Source organism: Protopterus annectens, chromosome 2.part1 (genome assembly GCF_019279795.1).
Source record: "Protopterus annectens isolate FY-2018-M chromosome 2.part1, PAN1.0, whole genome shotgun sequence".
NCBI lineage: Eukaryota > Metazoa > Chordata > Ceratodontiformes > Protopteridae > Protopterus > Protopterus annectens.
The window spans coordinates 1,040,548,441-1,040,561,753 of NC_056729.1; positions in this window are offsets into that span (position 1 = coordinate 1,040,548,441).

Below are 13,313 nucleotides of genomic sequence, written 5' to 3' on the forward strand. Positions count from 1 at the left end.
CTACATAACACTGCATTGTAAGTTAGGGGGGGTGCTGCGTAGCACAAGAATACTACATAACACTGCATTGTAAGTTAGAGGGGTGTGTTGTGTAGCATGGGAATACTACATAACACTGCATTGTAGGTTAGGGGTGTGTGCTGTGTAGCATGGGAATACTACATAGCACTGCACTGTAAGTTAGGGGGGTGTGCTGTGTAGAATGGGAATACTACATAACACTGCATTGTAAGTTAGGGGGGTCTTCTGTGTAGCATGGGAATACTACATAACACTGCATTGTAAGTTAGGGGGATGTGCTGTGTAGCATGGGAATACTACATAGCACTGTATTGTAAGTTAGGGGGATGTGCTGAGTAGCATGAGAATGCTACATAGCACTGCATTGCAAGTTAGGGGGATGCTGTGCAGCATGAGAATACTACATAGTATTGCATTGTAAATTAGGAGGATGTGCTGCGTAGTATGGGAATACTACATAGTACTGCACTGTAAGTTAGCTTAGAAAGGTACATTATACCTTACTAAGTAGCTGTGTGTAGCATAGTTAAGTACACTATACCTTGCTAGGTAGCTACATGTAGCATAGGAAGGTATACTATTAAGTAGCTATGTGTAACTATAGAAGGCACACTATACCTTACTAGTTACACATAGTTTATTAAAGTACACTGTACCTCACTAGGTAACTACATGTAGCTTAGTAAGGCACACTATACCTTACTAGTTACACATAGTTTATTAAAGTACACTGTACCTCACTAGGTAACTACATGTAGCTTAGTAAGGCACACTATACCTTACTAGTTACACATAGTTTATTAAAGTACACTGTACCTCACTAGGTAACTACATGTAGCTTAGTAAGGCACACTATACCTTACTAGGTGGCTATATGTAGCATAGAAAGGTGTACTATTAGGTAGCTATGTGTAACTAAGGAAGGTACACTATACCTTACTAGTTAGCTAAGTGTAGCATACTGAGGCACCTGAATGTAGCTTACTAAGGTACACAATTAGGCTGCTATGTGTAGCTAAGTAAGGTGCACTATGCCTTGTTAGGTAGCTTCATGCAGCTTAGTAATGCACACTATACCTTACTAGGTAGCTACGTGTAGCTTGTAAGATATACTATGCCTTACTAGGTAGCTAAGTGTAGTTTAATAAGGTACACTGTGCCTATCTAGGTAGCTATGTGTACCTTAATAAGGCATATTGTACCTCACTTAGTCACCAAGTGTTGCTTAGTAAGGCATATTATATCTTACTAGGTAGCTACATGTAGCTTAGATAGGTACACTATACCTTTCTAGGTAAATATGTGTAGCTTAGTAAGGCATGCTATTCATTACTAGGTGCCTAAGTCTAGCTTAGTAAGGCTTATAATACTTCACTAGGTAACTATGTGTTAATTAGTAAGGCATATTGTACCTTACTAGGTAGCTAAGTGCAGCTTAGTAAATTATAATGTACCTTACTAAATAGCACTATGTGCAACTTGCATTTAGAAAAACAATCCTACTTTGGTTTCTTTGACTGCCTAAAGTTTAGTATACTTATCTCATCATACCTTTCTCATTTGCTCTGTGGTCTGCTGTCGCTGCAGTGCCTATGAGTGATTCATAAAGGTATGTTAAATAAAAAAGATCTCATCAAATTATCTTTATAATGATGCTACAGTATTTGTGGCATGGAATCTAGGCAACTACAATACTTTTCAACTACATTTTATAGTTATAGAAAGACATATTAGTTGTAGTATTTTTCATTGTTGTCTTGTGCTACTGTAGTGCACTTTGTCTATTACACAAGTGTGTATTTGTTAGATTTCAGAAGTTGATATTTTCTCAAAAACTTTACAGGCATCCTCTGTGCTTATTTTCAGACTTCATTGTGTGTTATAAGAGGAGCATTACTTTATCCCCACATAACCAGAGCACATTTAAGCGAATAAGTATTTCAATTTTCCTTTACATTACTGAGGTCCCAATAGTACTGTTAGGTCTGTTAATATTATGCAGCAATTATTTTCTACTTGTCTAGGCACAAGGCAAGCAAACTCTACAGTGTGCAGAATGTGTGAAACTCCTGGGTTGAGAGCAGACCAAAAAGCAGATTTCTTTCCAAACTCAAGAGAGAAAAGACCCCAAGCTGCATCACATATAAGCAATATATAGCAACAAGTAACGGCATCTTACCCAGCAAGGCAAGTGGAAGTCAAATGCTCTGTTACCCCTTTGGATTATTTTTACCTGCTGTGGTTACTACACTGAAATGAAGTAAAGCTAAACACGTCAGATAGCATACATTCCAAAGAATTAGCAAAACGCACCATAACAGACAAATTAGAACTAAATTCTAAAATGGTAAGGCCTTATAAGATGTAAATAACTTATTTTAGTATCACATTTACTCATTCTTCGAACTTTAAATAGTTACTTTGTTAATGTTACTAATGTATAACGTTCTTTCCCTCTATCAGAGAGAACCAGTGAAGCCTAAAAATGAAATACCAAAAATAAACTGCCATGGTTTCTATCATTTAGATGTCATATGACAAAATGACACCACTTGCTTTATGTTAAATCTAAGCACCATGTCAATACATAGGTGCATTTTTATAGTTGTTACAAGACATATTAGTTTACAGTTATCAGTTTTTAAAGGCATGAGATCACAGTGCTATTAAATGTTAAAAGTAGTTGCAGCATTCCTTAAGGATGACGTGGTGTTAAATTAGACACAGAGAGAAGCCAGTTCTCAAATGACAGGAAAATATAAATAAAGCAGCAACATAGTGTTAACTACTGACAAAAGCTGATAATACCATCACTTCTCATGAAGGTCATCTCTGATAGCTGTACCGCAGCCGCCAGCAGTGATACCATTATAAGCATAACATTTATTGCTTTAGTGAATTATTTTCATTGCAGCATCAGAGGTACAACATTTTTTATTGCTGTCTCTTAATGGTTAATAAACAGCTCTCAAAAACTGAGATGAGATTTATTAGCTTCAGTAAAGCAATCTTGATTCCTAAGATTCACTTGCATGTATATGACAGTATTATATTGCTGATTTCACAGTTCATCTCAAGATCTCACAGCTCCTACTTATCAATGAAAAACAAACGTGCTGTGCCCTATATATGAAAGAAACACGACAGCATTTGAAGAAAAGTAGTTCATAAATCATTGTAGTAAAATAATATTTTGGTTGAACGCCAACCTACCTTGTTACACTACACAGGAAAAATGCTTGCTGAATAAAGTAATGAAATATTTGAAAATTCAAACATGACAGTCGGTACAATTATTTTACATTGTGAATTCCTTCAGAAAATGTGGACCAGCTCCTGAGTCTTTGTTACACCCTGCCTTTCTGCTTTCTTCCAGGAATTTTAATGAAATACAGAAATACATGAAATAAAATTGCATAAAGCATTATAGTCATATGCAAATACACTAAAACTATGTAGAATGTAATTCATCCATATTAAATTAGTAACCTTGTGCAATGCAGCCACAGTATAATATATCATGTCTCCAATTGCTTGTGTAGGACATTACATTCGGGGAGAATCTCAGTGCTGTCCTTCTTTAGACTGTCTTGCTCATTATAGTCCTAGATGTTCTTTATCTAATAATTCATCACACTTACTCCCACATGATTTGCCTCATGCAGGTTCTTCCTTGATAATGTTAATATTTTTCATTTAATTATGACCCCTGCCTTTTGTTCAGTGCTATTGACTTCTAGAAACTGAAGGAAAGTCACAGTCTCAGACTCTCAAACATATCAAAGTGCAGGCCTCCAATCCTTGCCCTACACCATAGAATTTTCACCCTATTCCAGGCACCCAGAATCTTTCAGTGGTGCATATGCCACAATTTCCTGTGCCAAAACAATTCAGGACTCCATTATCTGTGAATTTATTTATGTTTTTATCTAGAGTATTGTCAGATATTTTTACAGGATTTCGCTGTGTTTTGTGTATTTTAATTTCTTTTAAATTATCATTTAACATGATAGGGAACATTTTTTGCTAATTTTAGAATACATTGCTGTGTGGTCACATCTTAGTTTGACTGTGTTTAGTTATCATCTTGAAACATTGCTAGTCATTTTATCTTTTGATAATTGCACATACCTCTCAACTGTATAGATTTTTGCAGAATGTCCAGATTTTTGCCTCATATTTTTGGTCAGTTTTTCATAACATTATGTTTTTCTGGCAAATTAGTGGCAAATCATTAAAGATGTAAGTTAGAAAATAATGACAAACATTTGAGTTTCAGACTTCATACCTTTCAGAAAATTCATGCTAATGCAAAACCTGTTATTCAATCAACTTTCTAAGTTTGTAAGAGCAGTACTTACAAAAATGTACCTATTTTTGGGCCTTTGTTCCACTTTTATTTATGGCTTTGTCCAGAATTCTTTCTGTAAGAGGTTGAGAGGTATGAGAGTGGATAATTTACTACTGTTCTGGGAGTACAGATTACTGTTGGTCTAGTAGCAAGCTATATTCTCATTTACATTTTCAAATTTTTGCTTTTTTTTATATATTGCTCAACCTTTGGACATTGCTTTCCTTTTGTCTTAAATGTTGTGTGCTTCATATCTAAGTTCTTATTGGAACCAGATTGTATCTGCTTTTACTGTATCTGAATCCTTTCTTCCTTCCCTTCAGACACTAGAGAAGTATATTTTCAGTAGTCACCATTAGAGTGTCTGAGAAAAGTATTTGGGCATTTGGCCACTGGCTAATATACTCATTTTAGCATTTCACTGTAGCTGTATTACTGAAGGCTGCACATGGTTGCTAGAGGTTGTTGTCAGTTGCTACTCAAGCTACAGTATTGACTGTATGTTGATTATGTTTGCACCTGACTACTATTAGTTGTGTCCCTCAGTGTTGCTGCATTGCTGACTGTTGAGCAAACTCTATAGTACAGTAGCTGTACCGTTCTCACATAGATTTTGCATGGCTATTCCAAATCACTGTTAGCTGCACAGAATTAGTTCATATGTTAAAACTAGGTGACTCATTTGGTGGACCCTTTGTAGCCTAGCAACAAGAACCCAGTTAGAATTTGTCAAGACATGCATTAATATAAGACCCCTTCGGAATGAAGCACATGTTACCTAGTTTCAGTTCGTTGCTATACGGGCTTGAGGGGGCAGATAGTGAGATGTACTTCCAATTACCCCACCAATCATCCAGGTAACACTTAAACATGGTCAGGAAGCTACTCTGCTTTACATCAAATTGAAGTCTGATCCATAAAAGAGGAATTCTTTGAGATAGATATCTATCTTGCTAGCAGATCCTGTTTATGTTTTTGCAGAAGTTTAATACTCTTCAGCTAGTGTGTAGGGTGTTTTAAGTTTGTGGATGTATATGAGGTCACATAGGACCAGATCCTTTGAAGCTATACATACTAGGCAGGTGTCCCCTTTCAAAAGTTGATAGGAAATGGAAAAGAGTGACAGCACTTTAAGACATTCACTGTAGCTCAAGGAGGACATCCCTTATTTGACACTGTGATGATGTGAGGTATTGCCAGTTATGCCAGGAGAAGTAGTGCAGTGCTTGTTTAACATATGCCAGCATAGCTAACATAGTTTTGTAAAGAATTATATGTCACTTGTATAACAAGCTGATTTGTACAGATGCTTGTGTTGAAAAATGTATTTGTAAAGCTGCTTGTGTTAAAATGCATCAATAGTGGGTCCTGCTGGGCAGAAATGAAATGCAACTGTATGTCAGACTGTAGTGTAACTGTTGAAATGAATATATTGTAACAGAGGATACTGGAATAGAAGAGGTTATCTCAGTCCAGTTAAATTTAAAAAATAGTCTGAAATTAAATTACCTGGTTTTAGGCCATAAAGATTGTATCTTGCAGTTCTGACTGCAGCCAGAGACAAAATGTCTGTCAAAATCAGGACTAGGAATTCTACTGTATTGATTTAGGATTGAACTAATTGCTACCTGGAAGGACAGAAGTTTTTGAAATGGTTTCATAGCTTTCAAATGCTGTAACACATCTTAGCAAAGCTCCATGTGTGTGTATTATAACATGTATCTGCTAGATTGTGGTTTAGTTTCTAGTAAAGGGAGTAGTGTGGGAAAGCAGAAGTCAGGTGACCAGATGTATGTGATGTCTTTCTGTAATCCAGCACTGAAATGATGTTTTAATACTAGATGAGACAGAAATCACAGGGCAGTCTGTTTGTGAAACCTGATAAAGAAGGAGCAGTTACCCATTTCATCTTGCCTTTAGTAAGTGAACTAGGAAACAGTAATTCTTTAGTCAGTCAGCAAAATATAATGAGATGAGTTAAGTATTGTTTTTCTGTATCTGTGTGAATCTATCCATCTGTGTTATTTTTAATATTTCCTGCGAATGAAACTCTGATATTTATTGTAAATAGATATTTAGCATTTTTATGTTCTTTTATTATTTATTATTAAATACATTTGAATGGTTAATTGTGGCTGGTCTTTTAGAGAATATTTTAACTTTTGAGAGTACTTATATTTATTTGGTGACACTGTGGTCACTTCCGAAAGCCTTGCTGCATTGATCAAACCCTACCATTTGTATTAGTATTAATTTTGCTCAGTGTAATTGGGTACCATTGTATGAGCCTTGGAGTAACTAGCTTTGGAGTGTCCTGGTGGCAGAATCTACCTTATAGTCTGGGCAGAGGGGGCATAGCTGGTAAATCTGTGGCAGCCTTTGCAGGTGTGTGTGTGTGTGTGTGTGTGTGTGTGTGTGTGTGTGTGTGTGTGTGTGTGTGTGTGTGTGTGTGAAAATCAAAGTGTGTGTGTGTGTGTGTGTGTGTGTGTGTGTGTGTGTGTGTGTGTGTGTGTGTGTGTGTGTGTGTGTGTGTGTGTGTGTGTGTGTGTGAACTACTTGGAGCAGGGACACAAGGCACTGGCTTCATAGAGAGGATGGTGGAGGACTTGGCTTGGAACATTCAGGTGAGGACTCAACTTGACAGCTGTGTCAGTGGGGGGTCTTATTTGGGACCTAGAGAGAGAGGGGAGAACCCAACCCCAGGACTGAGTGTGCTCTCTGTATGCTCTTATGGGAAAATGTACTTGGTGCAGAGAACTGCATCTGAAAAATATTGCATCTATTTTTGTTCCAAGTGAACATCCATCACTGGTGTCAGTGGTGATGACTGAGGCTCCTTGGTTACTGGCCCAGAGGAGGGACATCACAGTAGATGTGGATGATGACTTCCTTGGTTCTAGAAGATATGCCTCTGGTGATTGGTTTGGCTATATAAAAGGATTTCCTAACAGCAACTGACACATGGTGAAATGATAGTTCATTGTCTGTGAAAGTGCCCAAGTCACTAATGATAGTGTCAATTTTTAAGGGGGTGACACCTATGTAATAAGAGCATGGGTGCACAGGTTTTCCAAAGGACACTATACTGCATCTCTTGTCATTTAATCTGAGTATGTGGTCTAAGCCTCACTTGTTAGTGAGTGTTAGGCCCTTCTGGTGAATCTGGAGATCATTTGGGGAATTTATGACAGCTCTGAGTCTGTAATCATCAGCAAACTTCATAATATACAGACCTCTGGTATCAGCCTTAATGTCAGAGAAAGAGATGCCAAAGTGGAGTGGTCTGAGGGTCGGTCCCTAGGGGCATCACTGGTAACTACTCTATTTAATGGGAGTGTGTCTTTAACACTAATAGATTGTGTTTTGTCACTGAGCCAGTTTGCTACTCATTGAGAAATGTAAAGGTTTACATTGAACTGGATAAGATTATCAATAATACAAGAATGCTGAATAGTATCAAAGAGAATGCTGAATGTTATCAAAGGCCATGACCAAGTCCAGATATGCAGTTGGACTGATTTCCCTGAGTCTAAGGCCTCAGTGACTTCTTCAAGAAAATCTACGGGGTCTAGGAAGCAGGATCTGCCTTTAACAAACTCAAACTGCTCAGGGTCCAGGATTTGGATGTGAAGACTGCCTATGTCCTTGTTAATGCATTCCATAATGATGCACTCCATTGCCTTAAAAATGTGGCTGATTAGGCTTATCTGGATCAGTAGTACCTTCCCTTTTACAGACTGTGATGACTATAACAGTTCTCTATATCTCTGGCATGAATCCAGTGGAGAAGCAGAAATTAAACAGACTTAGTAACTGGTCTATCAGACACTGTTTTTTACTGACAAGAAAATAGCATGGCCCATTATCTAAGCCCTTGGAGCTAGTGTTCTTAGCCTTGGAGAGAGCACTTGTGACTTGCTTCAAAGAGATTTGGAGGGTGCAGGCATGCTAAAATGCTGTGGAAAGTTTTAGGAAAGTTAAAGGAGCAAAGTTTGAGCTGAATCTGTATGCTAATACATTGGATATGCCTTCAGCGAATGGCTATGTGCTGTTATTTGTACCAACATAAGGCAGCATTGCTGAGTATTGCTTTTAACATTTTTGACATAGCTGAAGAAGTCTTTGTTGTTATCCTTAGTATGGTTGGCAATTCTTAATTAAAACTTCCTTTGGTGGATTTGATTTTGTTTCTAAGTTCTTTGTTGAGCTTTCTGAGTCCCCTTCTAACTGATGATCAAGATGCGTTATCCCCATATGCAGGCCCAGGGCATGCATGGAGAACCTATCCCTGTTGACACCAAGGTATATCTAGCTTTGAGGATACCAGCTGCAGCAACCTTTTAGTGACCAACAGGAGACATGATTAGTGCATTCCAGGTATATGCCTCAAGGATACTTCAACATTTCCTCAATGCCATGATACAACATGCAGGGGAGCATATGTGTGTGGTATCTTTGTACCACAGAGGAGAAAGACAGTTCCATTTGGGCTTTGTATAACAAATATACTATAAGAGTAAGTGTTATCATGGTCCAAATACTCCTGTTACTAATAATATAAATAAATGATCCAAAAGAGAAGCACAGGAGCAAACCAAGGCTGACAACAACAATCAGCATAAATCCAGCAGTCACTGAGGCTTATTCAAGCAGCAGAAATAAATGCTAGTTCAAACAATGACTGAATCCGTGCCAAAGACAAGTAAAATCCAAGCTGTTTTATTGGTAAGTGCTTTCATCCTGTAAGTGCTTTGTCAAACCATAAGAAACAAACACTGAATAATATCAAGTCACATTTTATAAGGAAATAGGGCTGACATCACTTCCTGTTCCTGATTAAAACTTTTCAGTATGCAAAAATAATACATGTCTATAAAAATGTGTACAGAAAACTATATATATAAACAATATATATATAAAATATATATATATATATATATATATATATATATATATATAAAATATACATCTATATATAAAGGCAAATAGAAAACATTTATTAACACTAAAATATGTATGTTTATCTCACAGTGAGTCTCCTATTCTTAAGAACAGGTTTCAACGGAATTTTTGTCATTCAGACCTGGTCTCCAGTCTGCTCTAAGTCTGATAATCCATTTTAATTCCAGTGTTTCAGTGTAATTGCATATATTCCCTCCCCTAACACTGGGTTCATTGATCTGTATAACTAAAAATACAAATGAATGTGTATTGTCACTGTCTATAATGTGTTTAGAAAGTGCACTGCTAATAAATGTTTTATATTTGCCTTTATATACAGAATAAGCCTCAGTGACTGCTGGATTTATGCTGATTTTTGTTGTCAGCCTTGATTTGCTCCTGTGCTTCTCTTTTGGATCTTTTTTTTATAACAAAGGCCATTTTCCTGAGATACTGAGGATCATAGGCTGCACCCACATCACAATAAAGGCCCCAGCAGGGAAGCAGGGACAAAGGTATATTAACTATAAAATTATCCACTCTTCCAACTTCCAGGTAGTCTGTGATACACAAGGACACAACATATAATATGCAATATGTCTGCAGTCCTCTAAAGCAGTGCTCAAAACTGTCATATATAGCACGTGTGAGACCTATACCATAGTTAATGGGAATGATTTCTACCAGGGACATCTTACTGGGGATGTCAGATATGCCCAGCAACCATCACTAATAACGCCTACTAGAAACACTTAGACCATGACAGAGAATAATTACAATACCACCCTGTCACATATCTGGGCCATTTCTGAATGTGTAACTGGCCTGCTTGAGGCCTACTTCTGATGCTTGTATGTATCTGGGAAAGGGGAGGGGGTTGCTCTGCAGTATGTCCCTGCAACATTTAATAAAATATGAGCTGTCTATGCAGTGTTATGCAGCATCATTGTTTGCAAACAGTTACAGTAGGATAGAGCTATTCTGGAGGATGACGTACTAGACAGAGCAGCAGAGGATGTGTGTAAGTATGGGTTGAGTAGTATTGTATGTGTGTGTGTGTGTGTGTGTGTGTGTGTGTGTGTGTGTGTGTGTGTGTGTGTGTGTGTGTGTGTGTGTGTGTGTGTGTGTGAGAGACATGTCCAAGAGGATTGGGAAAATGGGGTAGAGTGGCCAAGGTGGCTGATTCCATTGCTGTCTGAGTGAGTTGTAGTGGTCACTGCAGATGTCTGAGTGTGTACATGTGCTGGAACACAACCCATTCAGATGTTACATCACTGTGCTGGGATCTGATGAACAGGTCCAGGGCACTGGTCATGCATGTCCCAGTCCACCAGGTTGCCCTCACCTAGGAAGGTCATTGGTATAATCCACATCATGTTGTAAGAAAGGAGTGTGCTCTGTGACCATGAAGAGTGGATCACACTTTGATTGGACTTGCCATGAACATTTCATTCCCATATACATCTATGTTACAGTGCAGTACCTACAACACTGTATGGCAGAATAAAGGTGGTGGCACTATGTACTTCAAACAGTTCCTTTCCCTTCCAGGATGAGATTCCCTACCAGAGATGGAGGTGGTCTAGCCAATGGAACTGCACTGGCTGTGATGTGTAGCTTCACAGGGGCACTTAATCCCTATACCCATACCTCTCAACCTCTAAGAGCAAGAAATCTGGACAAAGTCATGAATAAAAGTGGGACAAAGACCCAAAAATAGGGACACTTTTTAAATATTGCTTTTATAAACTTAGAACATTGGTAGAATAACAGGTTTTGCATTAGCAGGAATTTTCTGAAGGGTATACTGTCTGAAACTCAAATTTCTGTTATTTTCTAACTTACATCTTTAATTATTTGCTACTAATTTGCCAGAAAGCCACAATTTTATTAAAAATGGACCAAAAATATGAGGAAACATCTGGGCATTCTGCGAAAATCTGTACAGTTGAGAGATATGCCTATACCACACGTCTATGATGTTACACATGTGGCCCATGGACTTCCTCAGGTCATCATACAGAGTATGCTCTACTGCAAACAGCTCAGCAATGTTACTATTAGTTTCTTCCTGCCTCTGTATTATGGTCCTGCACAAATGCAATGTAGTGACCATGGATACACCTAGTTGAAGAGGTGGATGGCACCCATGGCATGCTCAGCCACTGGCACTCTTTCCCCTGATGTCATCTTGCTGCTCTATGCAGCAACCAAGAGGGATTGTGCCATAGTTTATGGCTCTCCCTTTGGGTGGATGTGTCTGCATCTTCCTGTCCATGTGTGCCATTCTGGGTTTGTGATGTGGGTTACACAGGCACAGAAGCTATGTCCATGGAATGGGGTGGGAGTATGAACACATTACCTGAGTCTGCCACTGGTCCTTTGACCCCTGACTGTGTAGGTATTTAGCTGCCACCATAATCATACCCAGACAGCTCTCTGGTATCAGCCAATCCTCTATCCATGATGGAAAACTCTAATAACGCAGCAGCTGTAAAAACATCAAAAGAGAACACCCAAGCTGATTAAGAATCCTTCATGAATAGTTGCAACCTTGTGAATAAACAACTACTACCATGTAATATAGTGGTACAGAAAACAAATAATAGGCAAGATGCCATGGACAGGTGGCCTTTGAAGTTAAACCCCTGATCTTCCTGCAAAATGAATTTGTCAAGATGTCATGGTTATAAGTTCTGTTATCTCACAGACTGAGTTATGATAGGTGATAGTTGTTCATATTAAGACATACCCACCTGGGTAATCATAACCAATATGCACGGTGGCCTGCTTATCAGTGCACCAACATCTATCAATTCACAGTGGATTCTGGCATGCAGAAATGTCAGGAACTCCTCCATCTCTTTGTCTGTCAGAACAACTCCAGTGGCCCTCTCCTTCTAGGCCAGGTGGGCTAACCTAATCCTTGCGGCAATGACCATGTTGGTGGCCCATTATCTTACCTGATCATAGTTTCTATATTAGCAACAGTGTTTATGTCAGTTAGCATGTCTTACTAGGTAGGCTTGGCCAGAAGCATAAAAAACAGTATGATTTACCTGTTGGAGACTGGGGAAACTATTCCAGAGTGTTTCCCCACATAGCCACTGTGGCTTGCTGACATCACGTCTTCGCAGAAGCGAAGGGTGGTTCAGCGAAGATCACCCATTGCATATCCCATCTAGGAGTGTTACTGGGCACATTCAAGGGACAGATTAAAAAGAAAACTCCACAGAAAAATTTGATGGTGCTCTGGGAAGCTTCACTGTCCTCACTGACCCTAACACATATCTGAGAAAGATCAGGGGCATAAGGAATGGTATGTAGACCCAGTGAATGAAGAAAGACACAGGGTCAGCTGATAATCAGCCATGTGGAGAAAAATAGGGCAAAAAATAAATGAATAATAAATAATGGAGCACGGTGGCATATATGGAGGTAAGTGCAAATCTGACTGACCTCCTTTGGTTATTTTTGTAAATGATGCAGCCTAAAGTATGGTAACAAGGCAATGGTTCATGTCAAGTTAAGCTACCTGAAATTTCAATATTCATAGGTTGAAATCAAAGAAAAACATCTAACAATGTTTTCCACACCCGAAGCTAATCTCCTATGCTATCAACAGCTACCTCTATGCTCACTCACATCTTCTTTCATCATGACTTGCAGCCATCATGTTGTATAACTTACAGACTTTTTTTTCACTAAATAATTGCACACACAGATAAGTGTTATAGTGCATTTTTGCAAGGACCAAATGATGTAAAGTTATTCACACATCACTGGTCTTTATTTAACATTTTGGCCTCAGTATTTTAATATAGCATGCATGTAGTACCATTTGATGAATTATGCCAAAATGACTCTACAGTGGCATGTAGTTATGTCCATTGAAGAGAGTGACACAGGAATTAGTTTCACTAACCCATAAGGACATGTTGCCATAACCTTAAGGAAGGAATTCAAAGCTTTCACATCAAAACTAGCATGTTCATTTAAT